Consider the following 23,179-nt stretch of genomic DNA (forward strand, 5'->3'; position numbering starts at 1 on the left):
CAGTAGCAAAGCTGTTGCTTAGAAAGTTAATACCACAGTTCAGATTTCCGATCTCTTTAGAATCAGATAGGGGAACTCACTTCAATAACGAAGTGATCAAACTCTTATGTGCAGCATTAAACATTGAGCAGAAGTTGCATTGCAGCTATCGCCCTGAAGCATCAGGACTAGTGGAACAAATGAATGGTACATTGAAATCAAGAATTGCCAAGATGTGTGCCGCAACTAATCTGAAATGGACATATGCCTTACCTTTGATACTGATGTCAATGCGAAAAATACCTGAAAGGAAGACAGGACTGTCACCCCATGAGATCCTCATGGGCAGAGCACTGAGGTTGCCAGCAATTCCAGCCAATGCACTACTCAATATTACAGATGATATGGTGTTGGACTACTGCAAAGGTCTGGATGATGTGGTTCACTCTTTCTCTCAGCATGTGCAGGCTGTTACCCTGCCACCCATCCATGACCTAGGTCACAATCTGAGAGCTGGAGATTGGGACGTCATCAAAAAGCACGTTCGAAAGACCTGTCGAACTGGATACATGCAAGCCATACAAAGAGGGTGGTGAGTCCACAAGAGCATGAATAAGTGTTGTTGAGAACACCAACAGCAGCAAAACAAGTGGCTATAACTGAACTGGAATAAGAGCAGGCTGAACCTGAAGTTGATCCTGAGCTTGTGGAAGATGGGTCAATCACCCCTGTAAGAGACGAGAGTGAAGAATTACATGAGGGTGAGCAAGAGCCTAGTTCAACAGATACAGAAGGAGAACTGAGCACAGCAGGGGTTCTCCCAGAAGCTGACAGTGCTGAAAAGCAAGCAGAGCAAGGGCCAGATCAAGAGGGATAAAGAGTTGAGATCGATCAAAGTCAAAGTGGTCCGACTCCTCCTGAACCTGTTGCAGGTCCATCAAGAGAAAACACCATAGAGAAAGAAATGGAAAAGAGTCCAATCTTGAGGAGAATATTGACAGAAGGAACAAGAAAAGGAGATAATTGGCCTGAATCGCGAATTGGAAAAAAGACGGAATTGGTCATAAATGCGACGATAGAGGAAGAAGAAGATACTAGAAGAAAGGAAGAACTGAGCGAAGGAGAACTTGGGGGAGAACGAAGGTTGAAAAGAAAGAGAGTAGCAAGTCGAAGATACACAGGTCCTGAGTGGGCATATGCAGCAACAAGTGAAAGGCAAAACGATTTTATGTCTTTTTGTTTTGATAGAGAAGTTCCGAATCAGTACTTTGATGCAACATGCAGGCGATCAATAGACTGAGTTGTTGAGCTGATCTACATAATTCTGAAAAGAGACTGTTGAAATAAAACCGGAAAAGACATTGATAACCTGATGTGACAATTGAAAACCCAGATGTGACAAGCTGTTAACCGATTTTTGACAAAGGAGAGAGGGTTCCTACGTGTGAAACTGAACTGTGAGAAAGAAATATTTTTCTTCATTTTTGATTTTTCTATTGCACTTTATCTAAGGGTTATTTCTACTTTCTGATTCTTTACAGATCATGACTGAGTTAAATAACCGCGTTAGAGATATTAGTTATTGTAGGTATTTGAGTGTTGGAGTGGCAATTATGTGTGCAATAATGTTTCTAATAAAGATCGTGGGAACGTCTGTTCATGAAATGAAGGAGGCTACTATTGCTTCTGTTCCTGAGACTACTACACTAACAGCTTTAGAAAGGTTTAAGTTAGATGAGAAATACTTGCATGACTATACTAATGCTCAAGGAGAGCTTACTTCTAGTGTATTCTATTGCTTGTTGAGTGAGTATGTTGAGATGATGGATGCACGGAATTGTCTTGTGTGTACGCCAATTCCTTCATCTGTGGAAGAAGGGGTTACGTACCATAGTTTGCCTTTAACCTCTGGCATAAGCTGCAGTTTGCTACTAACAAGATTCTATAACCAAGAGTATATTCAGTATTTTATTCTAACTATGATGTGGTGTTTTCATTTGTTCTTATTACTAGATATTTAAGTAAGGTAGCTAAGGAGCATAATATAGTATTAGTTAGAGGCTTCTTTGAACCAACATTGACGTTTGGTACTGCTTATGCTCATAAAAATAACCTAACCTGCTTACACCGTTAGAAAAGAGCTTTATAACGCATACTGATGACAGGAGAAAGGCACTGAAGGAGAAGCTAGAGAAAGGATTAGAGAAAAGAACTTATAAGAATTAATATGCTTACACTGCTATTAAAACACAAGGGAAATTAGCTTAAGACGCACTACATGTAGGGAAGCTTTGTATATATAGGCCAAAATCATGCACTGACACTTGATTTGTGGGAACGAGTGAATGTAGGCATGTGTTTTTGTTCCAGAGTAAATGGACTTTTATGTTGAATAGTCAGGACCCTGCAATTCCTGAGATCTACGATATTTGAGGACTTAATGCTTATTACCGTCCTCCTAGAGAATGGTCTGGAACATGCTATTTGGGGATAGTTTTCCCTAACATTTATCAGATAGTCGATTTAAAGAAGTTTCCGAAAGTGACTGAATTACATCATGAGCGACAGAGGAGGGAAACCTCTTCTGCAATTGTGGGAGATATTTTTGGAGCAATAATTCCTTCTGTAGGAGTTATTTTGAATGCAATCAAGATACAAAAGTTGTCTACTATTGTGGATAACATGCTGTCAAATTTTACAGGGGCAATACTCCTGTTAGATACCGAATTAGCTGCGGATAGAGCTATGACGCTTCAAAATAGGCTTGCTTTAGACATACTTTTTGCGAAAGACGGCAGAGTCTGTAGGATGGTTAGTGCTAGGCATTGTTGTTCATATATACCCAATAGTGATAAGGAGATAAGAGACTTACTTACTAACTTAACTAATTGGAGCAAGGATTTGAAGGAATTGAAGGAACCAGGGGGTTTGGGAAAAAGTTGGAAATGGATTTGCTACCATAGCCAATTGGTTTAGTCAAATTTGGAATGGGGTATTATTGAAAATTGTACAAGGAATATTAATTATGATTGTTTCTATAATAGGATTATGGGGTACATGTAAATTATGGCAAAAAATCAAATTAAAAAGGTCTAAAAATAATCAGAGGAGGGAAGAACAACCCAGGAAAAGAATCTATAGAGAAAACTCAAGAAGAAGACAAAGTACATCGGAAACAGAATTGTAAAATGATGGTAAAAGAAAGTGTGATGACATATTTAGTCATCAGAGGAGGCACTGTTGAAGCAGATATAATAATTAAAAAAATTATTAATGAACTATATGTAATTACTAATGAGAAATTGCATAGAGAAATTAATTATAGAGAAATAATGTGCACGTTTGAAAATGTGCCCTCAGGGTGTGATCACCATGTGTACTAAAATGACTGAAATTGTATGAAATAATGAAAATATATGAGAAAAATGTAATAATATGTCATAATGAGATGTATAACCTATGTTTTTCATTAATTTGTACTGGAAGTCGCTATAGCCTTCACCCTCTGAAGTATTTATGTTTTTTGTTTTCTGGTGCAGACAGAAGCAGAGTCCACCAAACTGGGATGTTTACACCACCTGGGCAACATTGTCATTTATTCAAATAGCTGATAGCTGCAACCACCTCTGGACCCCTGAAGAAGGGACGTGAAGGAGGAAAGATTGATGCTTGGACAGAGGGCCGCTGCAAAATACTCGGGTCCATATTTACAAGCAACCTGTGCCGCCAGTGCATCACTTTTTGTGATGCACTGATGGCGTAGGCTGCTCACCCATAGCTACAAGTAGGCCTTTCCATGGATGTTCTGTGGGTGTTCACATGCAACATCCATGGATTTCGAAGCATTCCTAGATTTACAAGGTTTCATAAACTTGGGAATGCGTCAAAAGCCTAGTCAACCCCAGGGGTGGTGTAAGAGTGATGCAACAGGGAGAAATATTGTTACTTCTCCCCGTTTTTTCCTTTTTCATATGTGTGCTGCAGTCTGCAGCACACATAGAAAGAGGAAAGTGCATCCGTTGATTGTTTTTGTGCAGGAAGGGACACAGTCATTCCCACAATGCAGGTACCAATGTACCATGATGCAAGGGTGCAAGACAGCAACTTGCGCCCCAGCGCATGGAAAGAGTACAAAAATGTGACATATCTTGTAGATCTTGGATTTCTGCCCTTTTCCAGTGGTGCAGGGCAGCACAGCAAGGCACTTGTTGCAGCGCCCTGCGCCACCGGCCTTGCAAATATGGTCCTGCGTGTTAAGCTATGTTGCAATTAATTCAGTTGGGTTTTTCTCAATGTTGTCCTGCATACAAATTGTCTATTGACACAGTGAGGTTTGAGTATGTGTATTGGGTCAGGAAAATCCCCTGCATTGTGAGCTGGCATGTACCCCTGCCCTGAGTGCCGGTCTACATGTGAAACTGATATCCTGACCTTTTTTGTTCTTGCCTAGCTGCATGCTTATCTTGCATTTGTCCAGAGCCCATAGTCTTCCTTTGGTAATGCTCGGCCTAGTCCCTGTTTCTTGACCTGGATAGATGCATGAAAGTGTGCCCTCATTGTGGGTGTAGGACTACTGTGCATACCTTTGGTGAATTACATAAAGAGGTGGTGAGAGCACACTGGCTTGTAATGACCAGCCCTTTACCTCTGTGTCACAGAAAGTATGGTGTACTGACCCATCCCATGTAAAGTTCCACTGTTATATGAGTCCCAGATCCTTCTGCTGGCATTCCGTGTCCAGGTCAAATGTGTGTGTTTGTGTGTGTGTGCATTAAGTATGCAACACAGGTATGGTATAGGACTCTCTGTTTGGTGAGAGTGTAGATTCTGGGATCAGTATGACATGGCCCAAGATGGAGAGTGGGAAGAGCATCCCAAAAGAGTGGAAATTCATTGATTGCATTCCTTCCAAGGAAGGTGGAGGCGTAGACCTTGAAATGGAAAAAGATGCTGACAGGGATCCCCTCAATAGTTCACTGAGGACATGCTTACTGAAGGGCTACTCAGTAGTCTTTACTGAGCATTCTCGTTTGGTAACTGGTGGGAGTGAAGGATGGGACTGCTACTTCTGTTGTTCAAGGTGAGAAAGTGTCTGTGTATGGCCTATCCTTTTGTTGTCTGTCTATGATTACTGCTTCAAGAAGAAGAATCACAGCCAGATGCATGATTTCATCCTTCCCTGTATCCTTTCCTGTGCCTTGCTTTGTATCATCCTGCTTGGAGCCAGCTTCCTTTCTACATGCTGTGACAGTCCGAATTACTATGCACAACAGCTGTATGTAAGGAACAGCCAATAAATGATGTTTTAAAGAGAACCAAAACAAACCTGTCCTGAAACCTTAGGCTATAGAACCGCATCTCCTGTCTACAAATGTGTATACAAAGTGGGATTCAAACCACCCTCATTTGATCCATTTCAACCAGTTCAGAACCAAGGAAGGGAGTGCTCTACTGAGTACCTGGAAGCCTAACTCATGCCCTGGGCTGGTACCTGCATGAGGCCAGCCTCCCAAGAGGTGGAGTACATCATCTGAAGTCTGTACTTTCTGATAGAGGATCTAAGAGTCTGCCTAGAAAATAAAAGCTCAACTGCCTGCTGAGAGGAGGAAGGAGTGTGTATCACCCTGCAGGAGGACTGTCCAAAAGGAGAAGTGATGTGTGATATAATCAGCAACAGTGATGCCAAGGATCCAAGACAGGAGTAACCTGTGTATGGAAGAGGCCTCCCTAAATGTATCTAGTCATGCTTAGTATCAAACCTTCTAAAAAATCAACATTTGAATAAGCCTTGGGGGAACTTGTGAAATTTTCAGCAAGATTCTGCAGTATTGTGCCAGCTGGTGGAAAAATTCTCTTCCGGATGTTTTTGTGTTTTCTTTTTAAACCATTAGCGCGTTCTGCACTGAAAATCAGCACAAACAGCACAACACTGCGCATGGGTGTGGCCATTTTGTTTTACATGCTACTGTTTTTCCTTCTGGCCTGCTCATACTTTTCTAATCCAACCTAATCCTTACCTATCTTATCACCCATACCTCCATCCTATCTGTTACTTACTTATGTTCATCACTGTCTATCTTTCTTTGTGTGAATTTACATTTCTGTCTGTGATTTTCATGACATTTTTGTTCTTTTTTTATTTATTTATTTCCTGGCCTGTTCTGTCCTTCTCCTGTTCATTTTTCCCATCTCACTCTGACTCCCTCTGCTAGGGCAGAAGCAGGCAGCAGTGGAGCCAGTGGCACACGCACCCCCTGATGTGGCACCACCGTGAACGGGAGTAGCCCTGTCCCATTTTCAGTGAGTCAAAGTTGGCTACACTAATCTTTTGGGTGCAGCTCCACCTCCTCTGCATGTTGGGAGCAGGCAGTAAGGCCCAGCAAGGTTTACCCCTGTGGGAGCATCAGCTACTCTGGGGGTGAGGGTGGTGGTATGTGCACCTCAGCTCAGGGGTGCAGGTCATACAGCAGCAGCTGATGCACTGCTAGGCAGACAAGCTGGACCAGGAGCAGGACCTGCTCAGACTGTTAGATGTTGAGGCTACAGGGCCATGGTGAGTAATAGCCATTTTTGTTTTCTCAAAATTCTAATATTTTCAGATTTTATTTATAAATGTCATATACAATGAATCCACCGTATTCAAATCATCATGAGTAGCTGACCTTGTTACACACTCCTTTCAGCTCGCAAGCCATATAAAACTAACTAGACTTGGCACTCTACCACGCACTGTGTTGTGACAAATAATGTCATAAGTAATGTATGCTATGATTTCACATGAAATAAGTGTTGTAGTATGCAAGGGTGTAAACAGTGGATGGAAAAGGCAAGAGTTATAGTTAATGTAGTATGGCGAGGGAAGTAACAATACTTGTTGGAAGTGCGCAAATTATACTAAATTGAAGGTGGTGTGTAAATTATAAATTGAAATTATAATTGTAACTTTACAATTTTTAATGTTTTGTATTTGAAGTTGGGTTTGTATAGAAATAATACGTAAGGTATTTCTAACTATTAAGTATCCTTAACCTTTGTTTTTTTCATTGTATGATAATGTTTTTTTAATAAAAATGTGTTTCAAATCTCAGTGTAGAATTTCATTGATTGGAGTGTCAAAAAGTGGAGTGTAGTACTGTTCTGTGAAGGAGAGTGTCATAGAGTCTAGTGTCGTAGAATGGAGTCTTGTAAAGTGGAATAGAGTGGAGTCAAGTCGATTGAAGTGATTTAGGGTACAATGGAGAAAAGTGGTATACAGTGGAGTTGAGTGGTGTGTTGTATTGTGGAGCATAGTAGAGGGGAGCGGCATGTTGTACAAACAGCAGAGCTGAGTGGTGTACAGTGGAGTGTCATCGAATGGAATGTCATGAAATGGAGTGTGATTGAATGGAGTGTCATTTGATAGAGTGCACTAGAGTGTAGCAGAATGTTGTAGAGTCTAGTGGCATAGATTGGAGTTCAGTGGAGAAGGGTGTCATAGTGTTCAGTGTTGTTGAGTGTAGTGTTGGGCAGCAGAGTGGCAGAGATTCTAGTACAGTGTAGTGTTCTACACTGGAGCATCATTATGTGTGAGAAACGCTACTTTGCATTTCAACACCATGCATGACCCAAGGGTGCTGCAATCCAATATTACAGCTAGTCCTTAGATATAAGTTGGGCCATGGTATACTGTAAAACCTTTGCAGTATACCATGGTATGTTGCAATGGTAAGGCAGTATAAAATTGGGTAATGGTTGGTTTTAGAGAATGATAAGGCAGCCATATTGTTTTTTATACAATTGGCTGTGCTCTGTGTTAGGGCCTTAGATACAGATGCGAAATACATATCACCACTTTATTAAAGTGGTATTAGGTTGGAAAATGTATTTATATTTTTTATACATTTTTAAATATGTTTAAGGCCATGTTCTGTAGTAGCTTTACAGAATTTTGTGAGATTCTGCAGAATTTCAGCAGTAACAGATATCACTAAGTTTAAATGCCTTATAAGTTAAACAACAGTTACCCTACTTAACTTCAGTTCCCAAAAAACATCATCTCTGCACCATAATGCAAGAATTCTTGTAAATCCATTTAGCCATTTTCACACTGTAAAATGCAGTAGTATAAGGACAATGCATTGGTGAAAAAATACTTTTTTAGATCCCCTTTTATCTTTGCACCCCTTAACCGTTCATCACAAAAATTTACATAATCTCAAAATGTAGTAAATGCTCTAGCTCTGGAAATCTTTGTGGTGATCCATCAAATGGGTGGAAAGTTATTAGGGAGCGAATATACAAGCATTTCCTATCTTTGGGAATGCTAACTTTAACTACAGAGTGGCAATAAGATTTAATGTGATTTCTTTCTGTTTATCCATTGTATTTGTTTATCGGTTTACATAATTATGTGACCATAAATTTGTATTTAGTTGTTTATGTAGTGAGTCGGAAACTTTATGTATGCAGTCTAGTTTATTTTTTGGGCTTCCTTGCTATGTTTAATAGTACTGTGCTACATATGATGGCCAAAGTGAATGAAATGCAATTATTGTTATTAAGTATAATAATATAATTAATAAGATGTAAAGACACACTCATTTTCTGTTTAGTGTCACTATGAAATCCTTTAAATTAAAATCACTTTTTAATTAAGGTGGCATTCTGACTTAATTCCTTGCAGTCATTGTTATTGCATTATGTTATGAATGGGTGGGTGGTAGAAATGGGGTCTTTGGTTGGCAGTCAGGTTACCCCCTGTCCAAGCAAGGACCCTCACTCTAGTCAGGGTAAGTCACATACAATCCACATTATCCTGTGCCCACGCTCTGGTAGCTTGGCACTGAGCAGTCAGGCCTAACTTAGAAGTCAATGTGTAAAGTATTTGTGCAATTAATCATGCAATACCACAGTAGAACACCACACAAATACACCACACAGTGTATAGAAAAATATATAATATTTACCTAAAAAGATGCAGGTCAAAACGGTCAAGATTAAATAATATACATTGAGTTACCACTGTAAAAATGATATAAAGGCCCTCATTCTGACCTTGGCGGTCTTTTCGCAAGACCGCCGAGTTACCGCCGCGGTAAAGACCGCCGACCGCGGCGGTATGCCGCTGCGCGTATTCCGACCGCTGGGAGCGTTCCGCCGGAATACCGCCAGCATCCACACTGGCGGTCGGCGGGAAAGTGGAGACTGGTCAACCTCCACCGCCACGCCAGCAGAACACCGCCCCCAGAATTACGACCCACATTTCTGTGTGGCGGTCTTCTGTTGGCGGTCTTCTGTTGGCGGTCACGTCCCTATGGCTCCCGTCGCCTCCCGGAGGACCAACGCACAAGGTAAGTTGATCGTTCGTGAGGGGAGGGGGTGGGGGGGTGTTGTGTGATGTGTGCGTGCATGGGGGTGTGCGTGTGAGTGTGTAGAGGGGGTGTGTGAGTGCGTGCATGCGGGCGGGGAGTGCTGCTGTGCCTATGGGCAATGTGTGTAGTTCGGCGGGTGCGCATGTCGGCATGTATGTGTGCGGGTATGTGTCCCCGTTGTGTATGTGTGTGTGTAGGGGGTGTGTATATGTGCATGTTGGGGGTGTGTGCATGTCGGGGTGCGTGTATGTGCATGTCGGGGTGGGGGTGGGGAGGGGGTTCGTACCACCTCTGGGGGGTGGCAGGGGGGTGGAGGGTGTGGGGGGAGGACTCGGGGGGGCAGTGGGGGGTGGGGGAGACCCCTATCAGTGCCAGGGAAGGAATTCCCTGGCCCCGATAGTGCCTACCGCCATGGTTCGCATGGCGTTTCCCGAACACCAGAAACCGCGGCGGTAAGCAGGGTCATGATACCGTTGGCGGTCTTGGGTCGACCGCCGGACCGGAGTGCGCAGACTCCAGCCCGTCGGTCATGACCGCCGTGGCTGTCGGAGTGGGGAAGTGGCGGTCGGTCGCGGCGGTGACCGCCGCGGTCAGAATGCCATTTTTAATACCGCCGGTCTGTTCGCGGTCCGACCGCCGCCTCTCCGCCGACCGCCAAGGTCAGAATGAGGGCCAAAGTGTCTTTAGTCTTTCAAAAGCAACAAATGTGTCTTGCATGCACAAAGTACCTGGTTTGCGTTCAAATTCTCCGCAAGGGACTGCAAAGGAGGAGATGCATGGAAAACGGGGAGGTGTGTGTCAATTTTTCGGCGCACACAGGCGATAAGTTGTTGCGTTTTCACGCAGGGAAGGCTTTGCGTGGATTTCCGGCACGGAGACTGGGATCCTCTTCGGGTTGGGGGGTTTTCGGATGCCCCCGGGACGATGTGTCAAAATCCTGGACGTGCACGACAAAGTCACAGGGGCTGCGTCGATCCAGTGGGCGATGCGTGGAAATTTCTACAGCACTGCAGGCGCTGTGTCGATTCCTCTCAGGAAGTCGGGCTGCATCGTTCCGGCTTGACTTTGCGTCGATCCAGTGGGCCGTGCATCGAATATCCAGTTGCATCGCTGGCGCTGCATCGATCTTCTCCTTGCGAAGTCAGACTGCATCTTTGCGGTTCAGCCTGCAGTGTCTCACTGCGATGCAGGCTCTGCATCGTTTCTTGCAGGCTGTGCGTTGATTTTCACCGCACAAGGAGTTATTTTGCAGGAATGAAGTCTTTTTGGTCCTGAGACTTCAGGGAACAGGAGGCAAGATCTATCCAAGCCCTTGGAGAGCACTTCCCACCACCGCCGGAGAGCAGCAAGGCAGCAAGGCAACAGCAATGCAGCAGTCATTCTCAGAAAAGCAGTCCAGATGAGTCCTTTGGGCAGCCAGGCACTTCTTCTTGGCAGGTTGCAGGTTCTGGTTCAGGGTTGGGTTTCTTCGCCAGCAAGTGTCTCAGTTAGTGGGGTCAGAAACCCTGCTTAAATTCCCGAATGTGCCTTTGAAGTGGGGGAGACTTCAAAGAGTGGCTTAGAAGTGTACAAGGTCCCCCCCCCTTTCAGTTCCATCCTGTCTGCCAGGGTCCCAGTAGGGGGTGTGCAGTCCTTTGTGTGAGGGCAGGCTACTGTCCTTTGACATGTAAGTGTCAGAACCCTCCCCCTCCCATCCCAGGAAGACCCATTCAATATGCAGATATATGCAAGTGTGACTGGGCATCCTGTGTTTTGGGTGTGTCTTAGTGAATGCACCAGGGAGCTGTCAACTAAACCTAGCCAGACATGGATTGTAAGGCACAGAAGGCTTAAGTGCAGAGAAATGTTCACTTTCTAAATGTTATATTTCTAAAATAGTAATATTAAATCCAACTTCACCAGTCAGCAAGATTTTGTATTAGCATTCTGACCATACTAAATATGACTTTGTTACTCCTTTCAGATCAGAATCTACCACTCAAACAGTATATGAGGGGAGCCCTAATGTTAGCCTATGAAAGGAGCAGGCCTCACAGCAGTGTAAAAAAGAATGTAGGAGTTTTACACAACCAGGACATATAAACTACATAGGTATATGTCCTGCCTTTTACCTACATAGCACCCTGCCCTATGGGTTACCTAGGGACTACTTTAGGGGTGACTTATATGTAGGAAAAGGGGAGTTTAAGGCTTGGCAAGTACTTTCAAGTGCCAAGTTGAATTGGCAGCGAAACTGCACACACGGGCCTTCCAATGGCAGGCCTGGGGCATGGTTGGAAGGCTACTTATGTGAGTGGCACAATCAGTGCTGCTGGCCCACAAGAAGCATTTCATCTATAGGCCCTGGGCACATGTAATGCACTTTACTGGGGACCTACAAGTAGATTAAATAAGCTAATTGGGTATAGACAATGTCACCATGTTTTAAGGGAGAGAGCACATGCACTTTAGCACTGGTTAGCAGTAGTAAAGTGAGCAGAGTCCTAAAACCAGCTAAAACATTGCCCAAAAAGTGGAGGGAGGCAGGCAAAAAGTTAGGGGTGACCACTCTAAGGCTGTCAGGTCTAACAGTGGGGTAAATTTGGGACTGTGACTAATCAAAAATTCGAATGGCCCCAGGACACCAGCAATGCTGTGTTACTGTGCAACTATAGTATACGCAAGTGTTTGCACTGAGCATTACAATTTGTATTTTTCATTTTCTTCATACTTGATATAGCTGCTCCTGCTGCTGGATGCCACTTATCCCAGCAGACAATAGCTGCCCGGCTTCAGCGCTAGAGGATGGAGGCCGTCATGGCAGAATAGTACTGGCTTGTTGTCTTGGATGAGAAGGAGGAGGCACATGTCTCCAGTTCCTTGGCCCTTTTCCATCATGGCCACATCAACACCAGTGTCGCCTGCGTCCAGAGTCAACTGCTGCCCAGTGGAAGCCCCCTCATCCCCGACATTGGCAGACCACCTCCTCTGCTGTGCTTTCTGTGGGATAGCACTGTTTCAGCATGTCCATCAGAACCTGTCCAAGGAAGTTTCCCGTCTACTTGGGCTCAAGGATGCCCTCTGAGCCTACTTTTAAATACACTTTTTTTGGTGAAGGGAATGCGCTGTTGTGGGTTGGAATTGGGAAGGGAAGTTGGGGAAAGGGCAAACATAAGTGTATATTTGAGGGTATTTGTTTCATGAGAAGGATGGGTATGTTGTGGGTGGAGAGGGTTGGTTTCCTTTGTTAAAAAATAGATTTTTTTTGTTTCAAATACATAACACTCGCTACCTATCTTTTGTGTTTGCCCTGCTTTTAGGCGTACCATCGTGTTTTTCTATTGACAAACATCTGCCCCCTAAATAGTCACAAACTTTATATCAACTTGTCCCCGTAGACTTTCCCAATCTGAAGGCCCTTGCAATGCATCTCTTTGCTAGTTTAATTTACATACTCTTCCTGCAGTCCAGTATACCCGCTACCACAGTGGGGATAAATTTGCGTTTTTGACTTATTGCTTAATGAGGTTTTTCCTTTTTTGTAGCACCCAGCCACTTATCAAAGTTTATACTAGTTAGTTAATACCCTTGTACTACTACCCTCTGTAACTATTGCCCACTAGGGAGTATGCCTACCACAAATACAAAAATATTAATCTTACTCATCTATTTCTGCTTGCCAAAAAGAACTTCACTAATACGTTCCTACTAGTTCGCTTCTTAGTTTTGAACTAACCTGAATAGATGAAGTGACAGCTGTTACCTCTCTCAATCTTCCTAAACCCTATTGCAGGGTTTTCCAAAAGGCCTTCTTAGTGGTAGTAGTGGGCCAGCGCTAACAGGGAAGACTTCACAAGCAAGGTCCCATCCCACCTATTCCAAGTTAAGTAAGCTCCAACTGTCAAATTATTTGGAAAGATTATCCATCACAGGCAACTAGACTGAAAGAAAACACAGAGTTAGTGGTTATCATAATTTATCAAAGACTGAGAGTAGACCATCAGCATGACAAAAAAACTCATATGACAAAAACTAGCAGTAATAAATTGTAAGCAATCTGAGGAGCTGGTATCGTATTTAAAATTGTTTTAAAAACTTTACGAAATTCTTGAGTCAGGTGTCAGGACTCAGGAGAAGGTTAAGCTTTTTAAGCAACACAAGGCCTGATTCAGAAAGGTAAAAGGTGTTACAATTTTGATATATTATTGCAGGGTAATTTTATGACTAGTAACCTTTCCATCATCACCATTACGAGTAGTAAGGTTACTTACAACCCATAAAGTTGCTTGTAGTTCAGTTAAACTGCAAGAGTGAACTTACACTAAATGTTTAACTTTACTTTACCCTGGTGAATCAGCTCACATAGTGCACTCTATTACCTATCATCGGGCAGACATTGTTCAACTAAGACTCTGCACCATGATGATGTTGTTGTACTTTTCATGCCTGGGTGGGTGAGTTGAACTGGCATGAGCTATTGTTCATGGAAGAGTAATAAGTGAGTTGGTGTCGCTTTCAATTCATCTGCCCTGCCAAGTGTGTGATCCATTTATGGTGCAAATTCTTAAGTCACAACTCAATATATCACACAACCTGGCAGAATAGGGCTAGGAGTTTTTTGGTGAATGGATGGGAATGGGGAGTTAGGGGGAAGTGTGACAAAGCAAATACAACAAAAACATTCACCAGGTTGATGAGCAGCAAATCTTCATAATTTCTGTTGGAAGAAATGAAGGAATGACACGGTTCAGTTAATAATACACTAAAATTGCAAACAGTCCTTCAGCCCCAGAGTCCCATATTGTTATCTAATTGTTCTGTCACCTAGGTTTGAAAAATAGAGATTAGGGACAACCCACGCAGTTATAAAAATAGTGATTGTTAAGAAAAGAAAATGATACTGTATATAAATGCCAAAATGGGCATCTGCATCCTTATTTTCAGAATGTCCATCTTGGGTGCATGGCTGTACTGGTCCAGTAAGCTGGTATGTTATAGAGCTTTTGTGCAGAAGAAGTGAAGGCCTGTGGATTGGAAAACAGAAAATAGCAATATTGTAGAGTGAAGGAGAAAGGATGCTTCATGGTGAATGAGGACCAAGGGGACAGAGCAAGAGCATAGGCTGGTGCATCATGTGTGAGTAACTGAGAAGTGAGACCAATTTTACAATCAATCCCTGACAAGTAGGTTCATATACCTGGCTGATCAATCCCACAACTGTGAAATGTCATAACATTTAGCCAGGAGCATACCTCATGTAACATGTCTCCAGTTACAGCCCTTCCCGACGATAATCACTTAATTAGAGGAGTTTGACATTTGAGCCAGTACATAACTCTGCATTTTCCAAATCAACAAACCTCTCTCCAATCCACAGGGCTGAGTAGGCCTCTTTGAGTCCTGTTGGTTTCCCCTAGTAGTAGATAGGCTTTGTTCATAACGTTCTTCCTCTGGCTGTTGAGGTAGCTCCATCCTGAGTCCTGACTCCAAATCTTGACCCAAATGAGTTTGAGAGAGAAAGACCTGTTGATGACAAGAACAGCAGAATAATTTGTGTAGCTTTATTAACTAAATTGACTGGTCTGGTCACTGAAGAATATGAAAAAGGAGTACACAAAGGAGTGCAACATGTAAGAAATTCTAGCAAAGTGTGAAAGTGCCAATCATATCACATTAAGGTAAAGTTACCATTTGGGCCCTAAACATTGCAAATTGAAATCAAGTTTACAAATTAGTTGAACAACACCCTCACCATCTACCACCACATGAATCATCATCACTTGTACTCACTCATTGTATCACTTATTGGAGTAGGCATGGTGTTACACATTTGTATATTATATCTCCCCTTTTACCACTGAAGCAACAAACAATGGCAGTCTTGTAAATTAAGGATTCTTACTGGGCAGCCCAGTTGAGGAATTAAAAAAAGAGGCATAGGAATAGAAGGCATTGTCTTTGTGTCCTTTAAGCAAATGTGGAGGCTTCTTTTGTGCACACTGCTCCAACTCCTAAGCAGTCTTTGCATGTGAATAAATGGTAAGGGTGCAGACGCCAAACACCAAGTATATAAATGTTCATCTATCTATTATTTTATTTTTTTGCAAAGCAGTTTGACAATAATGTGAAAATTCTATTCTGGCCTACTTAGTCAGTGAAGTAGAGTAAGTCCTCAAACTCAGAATGTTCACCCAGAGCTGATCTGCTAACACACTTGATTTTGACCAGTAGCCTGCATCCTCCTCCTGTGCTGCTTCAGGAACAGTAATCTTGTAGTATGAAGTGTTGGTTCATTTTAATCATAATCAATCTCTCAACGTTTTGAGGTGAGAGATTGATCCTTCTAACTGACTGCACCAGCTGCACTGAACACATGCTCAGGAGATACGCTAGCTACCTGACAAACCAGGTACTTTATGCAAGCCTGCTGAGCTCTGCCCATTGGCACATCTTTCCATACCAATAGGTTTTGATCTAGGTGACCTCTTTTGGGTCATCTAGTTACTCTTTGGACCATCCTCTGAATGGTCATTGGTACTGTCACTTGCTCGACCTCTGTTGTCTTAGCCTCTGTACTTGAAGTAAATCTTGCCAAGTGAAACCAGCCTGTTGCAGTGGTTGGATCCAATTCTTCTACTGCTGGTGGGGTTGCTGGTGTTGGTGGTGTTGGCTGCTATGGGATGACAACACTGCTCTCTCTGGAGAATTAAGACTTCATACCAGAACTTTAGCCTATGGCTCTAACTTCCAGCCTTTCTTCTTCCAGGTCTCTCACTTTGTCAACAATCCAAGTCTTATATTGTGAAACCTACCCTTCTGAAAAATGCATGAAAGTGCCAGTATATTTTTGGCATATATTTCACGTATAGTGACACAAATGTAACCTTTGGAGGGCACAATCTCTCTAGGCAGCATTGTATTAATAGCCAAGGGAAGGATTAAGCTCTGGACCAACTCACACTCTGTACTTGAAGTAAGTCTTGCCACATGAAACCAGCCTGTTGCAGTGGTTGGATCCAATTCTTCTACTGCTGGTGGGGTTGCTGGTGTTGGTGGTGTTGGCTGCTATGGGATGACAACACTGCTCTCTCTGGAGATTGAAGACTATATACCAGAACTTTAGCCTATGGTTCTTTCTTCCAGCCTTTCTTCTTCCAGGTCTCTCACTTTGTCAACAATCTAAGTCTTGTATTGTGAAACCTAGCCTTCTGAAAAATGTATGAAAGTGCCAGTCCTGCTTGCTGACTTCCCGTGTGAAACCCTTAAAAAGAAAATAGCATTTGTTCAAGGCATTTGACTATCCCCTTTTCTTCATCTCCATGGTCATGCTTTTCCCAGTTGCATCCCCTCCACTTTGGAGGCTGTATTTGGTGATCAGTCTGTACTGCTCAAGCAGACATTGCAACATGTAGTAGGTCAAGTCCAAAAGTGTTTCTACCTTCTGAACAACAGCTTTATTCTGTACTCTGTTAGCACACAGAATGATCCTCAACTGCGTCTGTCCTTTAAAAGAATGTCTGAAATGAGAGCAGATTTTTCTGCAGGTGGCCAGTATATGCTGACTATGGCCCTCATTATGACTCCGGCGGGCGGCGGAGGCCGCCCGCCAGAATTCCGCCCTCCGTAATACCGCTCCGCGGTCAGAAGACCGCGGAGGGTATTATGAGTTTTTCCCTGGGCTGGCGGGCGGTCTCCAAAAGACCGCCCGCCAGCCCAGGGAAAAACTCCCTTCCCACGAGGATGCCGGCTCGTAATAGAGCCGGCGGAGTGGGAAGGTGCAACGGGTGCTGTTGCACCCGTCGCGTATTTCACTGTCTGCAAGGCAGACAGTGAAATACATTTTGGGGCCCTCTTACGGGGGCCCCTGCAGTGCCCATGCTGTTGGCATGGGCACTGCAGGGGCCCCCAGGGGCCCCGCGACTCCCCCTCCCGCCATCCGGTTCCCGGCGGGAGAACCGCCAGGAACTGGATGGCGGGAGGGGGAGTCGGAATCCCCAAGCCGGCGCAGCAAGCTGCGCCGGCTTGGAGGATTCCTTGGGGGCAGCGGGAAACCGGCGGGAGACCGCCGGTTTCCCTTCTCTGACCGCGGCTAAGCCGCCGCGGTCAGAATGCCCCGCGGGGCACCGCCGGCCTGTCGGCAGTGCCTCCGCGTCCAGCGGCCCTGGCGGTTACAATCCGCCAAAGTCGTAATGAGGGCCTATGTCTTCTTTTTAAAGAAAGTCCTGCACAATCAAGTTGATGCAATGCGCCAAACACAGGACCCTAGATTATCCGCCATCTGCCGTGGCCTTGACCACGTTACTGCCATTATCCATGATAAAAAATCCAATTCTGAGACCTCTGGGATGAGGCCATTCAAACACATTGCTTTTAAAGTTTTCCAAGATGTTTGCAGTTGTAAGGGATTTTTCCATGGAAAACATCGCTACTGCTGCATGCCATCAAACACCCTTTAAACATTTCTTCAGTGCTGAGACCTGCAGATTGCTGTTGCCTAGCCAAAACAAAAGAGATCCTGTATGCAGTGATACACCTGTAATCAGTTGCTTGACAACTGGCCTACGTGTCTCCTGTCAGGTGAATAGTCCGTACAGCACTCTGATGCAAAGCTTGGCCAACCAACTGCGGCACATCATGAGGGACCACTGGAACAGCATCTCTGGAAAAATAGGTCTGGCTGGGAACTTTCCATTTCTGGCGGATGGTTGCCACAAATTAAAAAAAAAAAACACTCCTTCCCAAAATAAAAAGGGAAGAGTTCTAGCACTAACATTTTAGCCTGATTCCTGTTGTACAAATGTGCTCTTGGATGATTGTGTTCATAGGGCCCTTACTGCTTAAACATGGCTGTAATAGTACCTTGGATTTTTTTTCTTCTTTTTTACTGCCACTGACACAAATTCCTTTCAAAGAGAATCAGTAGGCTGAAGACTCAATGTGCGTCTTGGGGGAATAATTGTATGCGCTAGTGTCTGCAACTGAGTACTGTGCCATTTGGAGTTTGCTGTTGCGGGTGGTGCTGGCACACTGCAGGAGATAGGGTTGCTTTGAATAAAGCTGTCATCTTTTTTTATTCATCACCTCCTCCAATCACTGTGATTGGAACTGCTTTCTCTCTCTCATCACCACCACCAGCTGCCTTTTTAAGGTGCTCCCCAATTGATTTATGTATTTGTGTGAAGTTTTTTTCATATGGGATGTTTACTACCATAGCATGAACCTGGTTTACCACATCGAGCTCTCGTGGTAAAGGGAGCATATTATAATGTTATCCTTCTTCTTGCTAAATGTAAGAAAGTCCAAAACTGGGAAGGATAACTTTTTTAGTGTCCGACTGCCAATGCCTGAAGATCTGGAGGTAGGTAGGTGTGTTGTTTGTCTCTCTGCAGTGTGCACTTTGACTGAGGGAGTGGTGAAAGCAGATATCAGCAGAGGCCTTACAAACTTGGAAGCTGGTGGTGATGGTGGTGGAACCAGTACCACATTCTACTGAGCAGGTTGAATAGAAGGGGTCATCTAGGTGTTGTCTGAGCTTCCCTCCATACTGACAGCCACAAGCTTGCCCTCATCACTGTTACGTTCCAAAAATCTAATGCTTTCAGGAACTTTCATTTTCCTTTGTTGCATGTGGTGAGTCTCAGACTTGGCCAAGGTCCAATCCATGTCCAGATCATCAGAAGGGGATCTTGAGAAGATGGTGGAGTGACCTTTCTTTTTCTTGCTGAACATCATAAAGCCAATGGTTAAAGAGCTATATCTTACTCAGCAGGATGCTCAACCTCCTGTTCTGTTCCTATTTCCAGAAGACCAGGTACTGGCTCTGGCTCTTGTTCTCCACTTTGCTCAGTTTCCTGCTTAGACAAATTCAATTCAGTCTCCCTGCTCATCGCCATGGCACCAGAGGCTGCCTCGCTGAGAGACATGGGATTGGGATTATGTTGAGGTAGTGCCATTGGTTCAGGAATACTGCTCCCAGCTTTTTGCTCCCAGCTTTTTGCTCCCAGCTTTTTGCTGCGCAGAAGAGGGTGCGACAGGCATACGACTTTTCCTGAAAAAGGTGGAGAGTGACATGTCAGTGGTGACAATCTCCTCTTTCTTCTCCTTCTCACTGGACACTTTCTTGGCAGGAATACTCTTTTGGGGCCATCTTCGAGTTCTTGGCTCTGGGAGTTGACACTGTTAGACCTGACAGCCTTAGGGTGGTCACCCCTAACTTTTCGCCTGGCTCCTTCCACTTTTTGGACACTGTTTTTGCAGTTTTTTAGACTCTGCACAGTTTACCCCGCTAAAGTGCATATGCTCTCTTCCTTTAAACATGGTACCCAATTGGACTATTAACTTTACTTATAAGTCCCTAGTAGAGTGCACTATATGTGCCTAGGGCCTGTAGATTAAATGCTACTAGTGGGCCTGTAGCACTGATTGTGCCACCCACTTAAGTAGCCCCTAAACCTTGTCTCAGGCCTGCCATTGCAACGCTTGTGTGTGCAGTTTCACTGCCAATTCGACTTGGCATTTAAAAGTACTCGCCAAGCCTAAAACTCCCGTTTCTCTACATATAAGACACGCCTAAGGTATGCGCTAGATAACCGACAGGGCAGGGTGCTGTGTAGGCAAAAGGCAGGACATGTACCTATGTAGTTTACCTGTCCTGGTAGTGTAAAACTCCTAAATTTATTTTTACACTGCTGTGAGGCCTGCTCCCTTCACAGGCTAACATTGGAGCTGCCCTCACACATTGTTTGCGTGGTAGCTGCTGATCTGAAAGTAGTAGGAAGGTCATATTTAGTATGTCCAGAATGGTGACATAATATGCTGCTGAATAGTGAAGTTTGATTTAATATTACTATTTTAGAAATGCCACTTTTAGAAAGTGAGCATTTCTGTGCACTTAAATCTTTCTGTGCCTTACAATCCACGTCTGGCTGTGTTTAGTTGACAGCTCCTTGTGCATTCACTCAGACACACCCCAAACACAGGATACTCAGACTCACTTGCATACATCTGCATTTTTAATGGGTCTTCCTGGGCTGGGAGAGTGGAGGGCCTGCTCTCACACAAGGGTCTGCCACACTACTGGGACCCTGGCAGACAGGATTGAACTGAAAGGGGACCTTGTGCACTTCTAACCCACTCTTTGAAGTCTCCCCTACTTCAAAGGCACATTTGGGTATATAAACAGGGCCTCTGCCCCTACCAACTCAGACACTTCCTGGAGAAGAAACTTGTAACCAGAACCTGCATCCTGCCAAGAAGAACTGCCTGGCTGCCAAAAGGACTCACCTGACTGCTTTCTGTGAAGGACTGCTGCCTTGCTATTGCCCTGCTGCCTTGCTGCTCTTTGGCTGTGGTGTAGAAGTGCTCTTCAACGGCTTGGATAGAGCTTGTCTCCTGTTCCCTGAATTCTCAGGACCAAAAAGACTTCATCTCTACAATAAGGAATCCTTGTGTGGTGAAATTCGACACACAGCCTGCCAGAAATGATGCATGTCTGCACCGTGGTGAAAATTTAACTGCACGCTGAACTCTAACGACGCAGCCCGACTTCGCAACGAGAAGATCGACGCAGCAGCAGCGCAGTGAGTGGAAATTTGACGTACGGCTCACTGGATCGATGCATAGCCGAGCCGGAACGATGCAGCCCGCATTCCAGAGAGGAATCGACCCAGTGCCTGTCGCACGGTAGAAAATTTGACACAACGCTCACCGGATCGACGCAGCTCCTGTGACAGGAAATCTATGCACCGTCCCCGGGGCATCTGAAAACCCTGCAACCCGAAGAGGATCAACGACCGAGCGCCGAAAATCGACACACAGTCGCCCCTGCTTGGATACTAAACGACGCGTCTCCGTGTGTGGCCTGAGAAATCGACGCACACCCCTTTGTTTCACGCTTCCCCTCTTCTGCAGCCCTTTGCAGAGATTTGTCACGCGAACCAGGTACTTTGTGCTTGAAAGAGACTTTGTTTGCTTTAAAAAGACTTAAGACACTTTGGGGGTCATTCTGACCCTGGCGGTCATAGACCGCCAGGGCCGGGGACCGCGGATGCACCGCCAACAGGCTGGCGGTGCATCCAGGCCAATTCTGACCGCGGCGGTAAAGCCGCGGTCAGAAAAGGGAAACCGGCGGTTTCCCGCCGGTTTTCCCCTGGCCTGAGGAATCCTCCATGGCGGTGCTGCAGGCAGCGCCTCCTTGGGGATTCCGACCCCCTTCCCGCCAGCCTGGTTCTGGCGGTTTTGACCGCCAGAACCTTGCTGGCGGGAACGGGTGTCGTGGGGCCCCTGGGGGCCCCTGCAGTGCCCATGCCAGTGGCATGGGCACTGCAGGGGTGCCCCTAACAGGTCCCCACAAAGATTTTCACTGTCTGCATAGCAGACACTGAAAATTGCGACGGGTGCAACTGCACCCGTCGCACCCTTTCCACTCCGCCGGCTCCATTTGGAGCCGGCATCCTCGTGGAAGGGGGTTTCCCGCTGGGCGGGCGGGCAGACTTCTGGCGGTCGCCCGCCAGCCCAGCGGGAAACTCAGAATGACCGCCGCGATCATTTGACCGCGGTGCGGTCATTCGGCGGCTCCCGCCAGGCGTGCGGTTACCGCCGCCGGCGGGAGTCAGAATGACCCCCTTTATATCACTTTTCAGTGATATCTCTACATTTACTTATTGCATCTTTGATCCTTTTTGACCTGCATCTTATCAGATAAATATTATATATTTTTCTAAACACTGTGTGGTGTATTTTTGTGGTGCTATATGGTGTTATTGTATGATTTATTGCACAAATACTTTACAGATTACCTTCTAAGTTAAGCTTGACTGCTCAGTGCCAAGCTACCAGAGGGTGGGCACAGGATAATTTGGATTGTGTGTGACTTACCCTAACTAGAATGAGGGTCCTTGCTTGGACAGGGGGTAACCTGACTGCCAACCAAAGACCCCATTTCAAACAGGCACTTAGCTGCACAAGTGGAAGCAGAGGAGGACTCAGGTGGTGGTTATTAGTGCCGGTCTTCTGTCTGGCAATACTGTGGGTAATGTCTTTTGTGTACTTAAAAGCAAACAAACAAGAAAAATATTCAGTGAAACATGTCATTTACACTTTGAATATAAATACAGACAATCTAATTTAGTGAGGGATCTCAAATAATTAACAGTAGTCTATCCATTCCTATCCAAAAGATTACATAATATTTCAATCACAACATACAGATGTAAGAGTTTACTTTAGGTACCTCTAAAGTCTATGAGATACCCGAGACAAGCAGGGCATGCAGGGTAAAATAGAATATTCCTCAATAAGATGAATGCTAGTGTGCACCTGTGGCAAGCTGGGAGTACAGGGGATAATGGAATAATCCTGAAAACAATAAATAAAGGTGTGCACATATAGCAGGCATGGGGAACAATAAATAATGGAATAATTGTTACAAATGTAATGCTGGTGTGTGCCTATGGTAGGCAGGCCTGCAGGGGATAATGGGTCAGTCCTTAAAAAATGAATGCTGGTGTGCATCTTTGGCAGGAGAGTGGTGCAGGTGAAAATGGCATAATCCGTAAAAAATTAATGCTGGTGTGCACCTATGGCCTAAGAAACCTATGGCAGGCAGGGGCGCAGAGAAAATCGAATAATGTAAAAATTGTAATTGCTGGTGTCTCAATTGGAACAGGAAATGGCCTTAGGCACCTGGGATCCTGTTTGGAGGGGCAAGCCCCCATGTAAGTTGGCCGGCCCCTGGTGGTGGCATTATTTAAAAAAGAAATAAGATTGGGGTTTTCCTGGAGGGTGATTGCGCCCCTCCAGGGAATTACATTGATTTGTTTTTTAATCAAAATGGAGGGGTCGCCCCTCCGTACACAAGCCAACCCCCTAAG

The sequence above is a fragment of the Pleurodeles waltl genome, chromosome 3_1 (genome assembly GCF_031143425.1).
Source record: "Pleurodeles waltl isolate 20211129_DDA chromosome 3_1, aPleWal1.hap1.20221129, whole genome shotgun sequence".
NCBI classification, from domain to species: Eukaryota; Metazoa; Chordata; class Amphibia; order Caudata; family Salamandridae; genus Pleurodeles; species Pleurodeles waltl.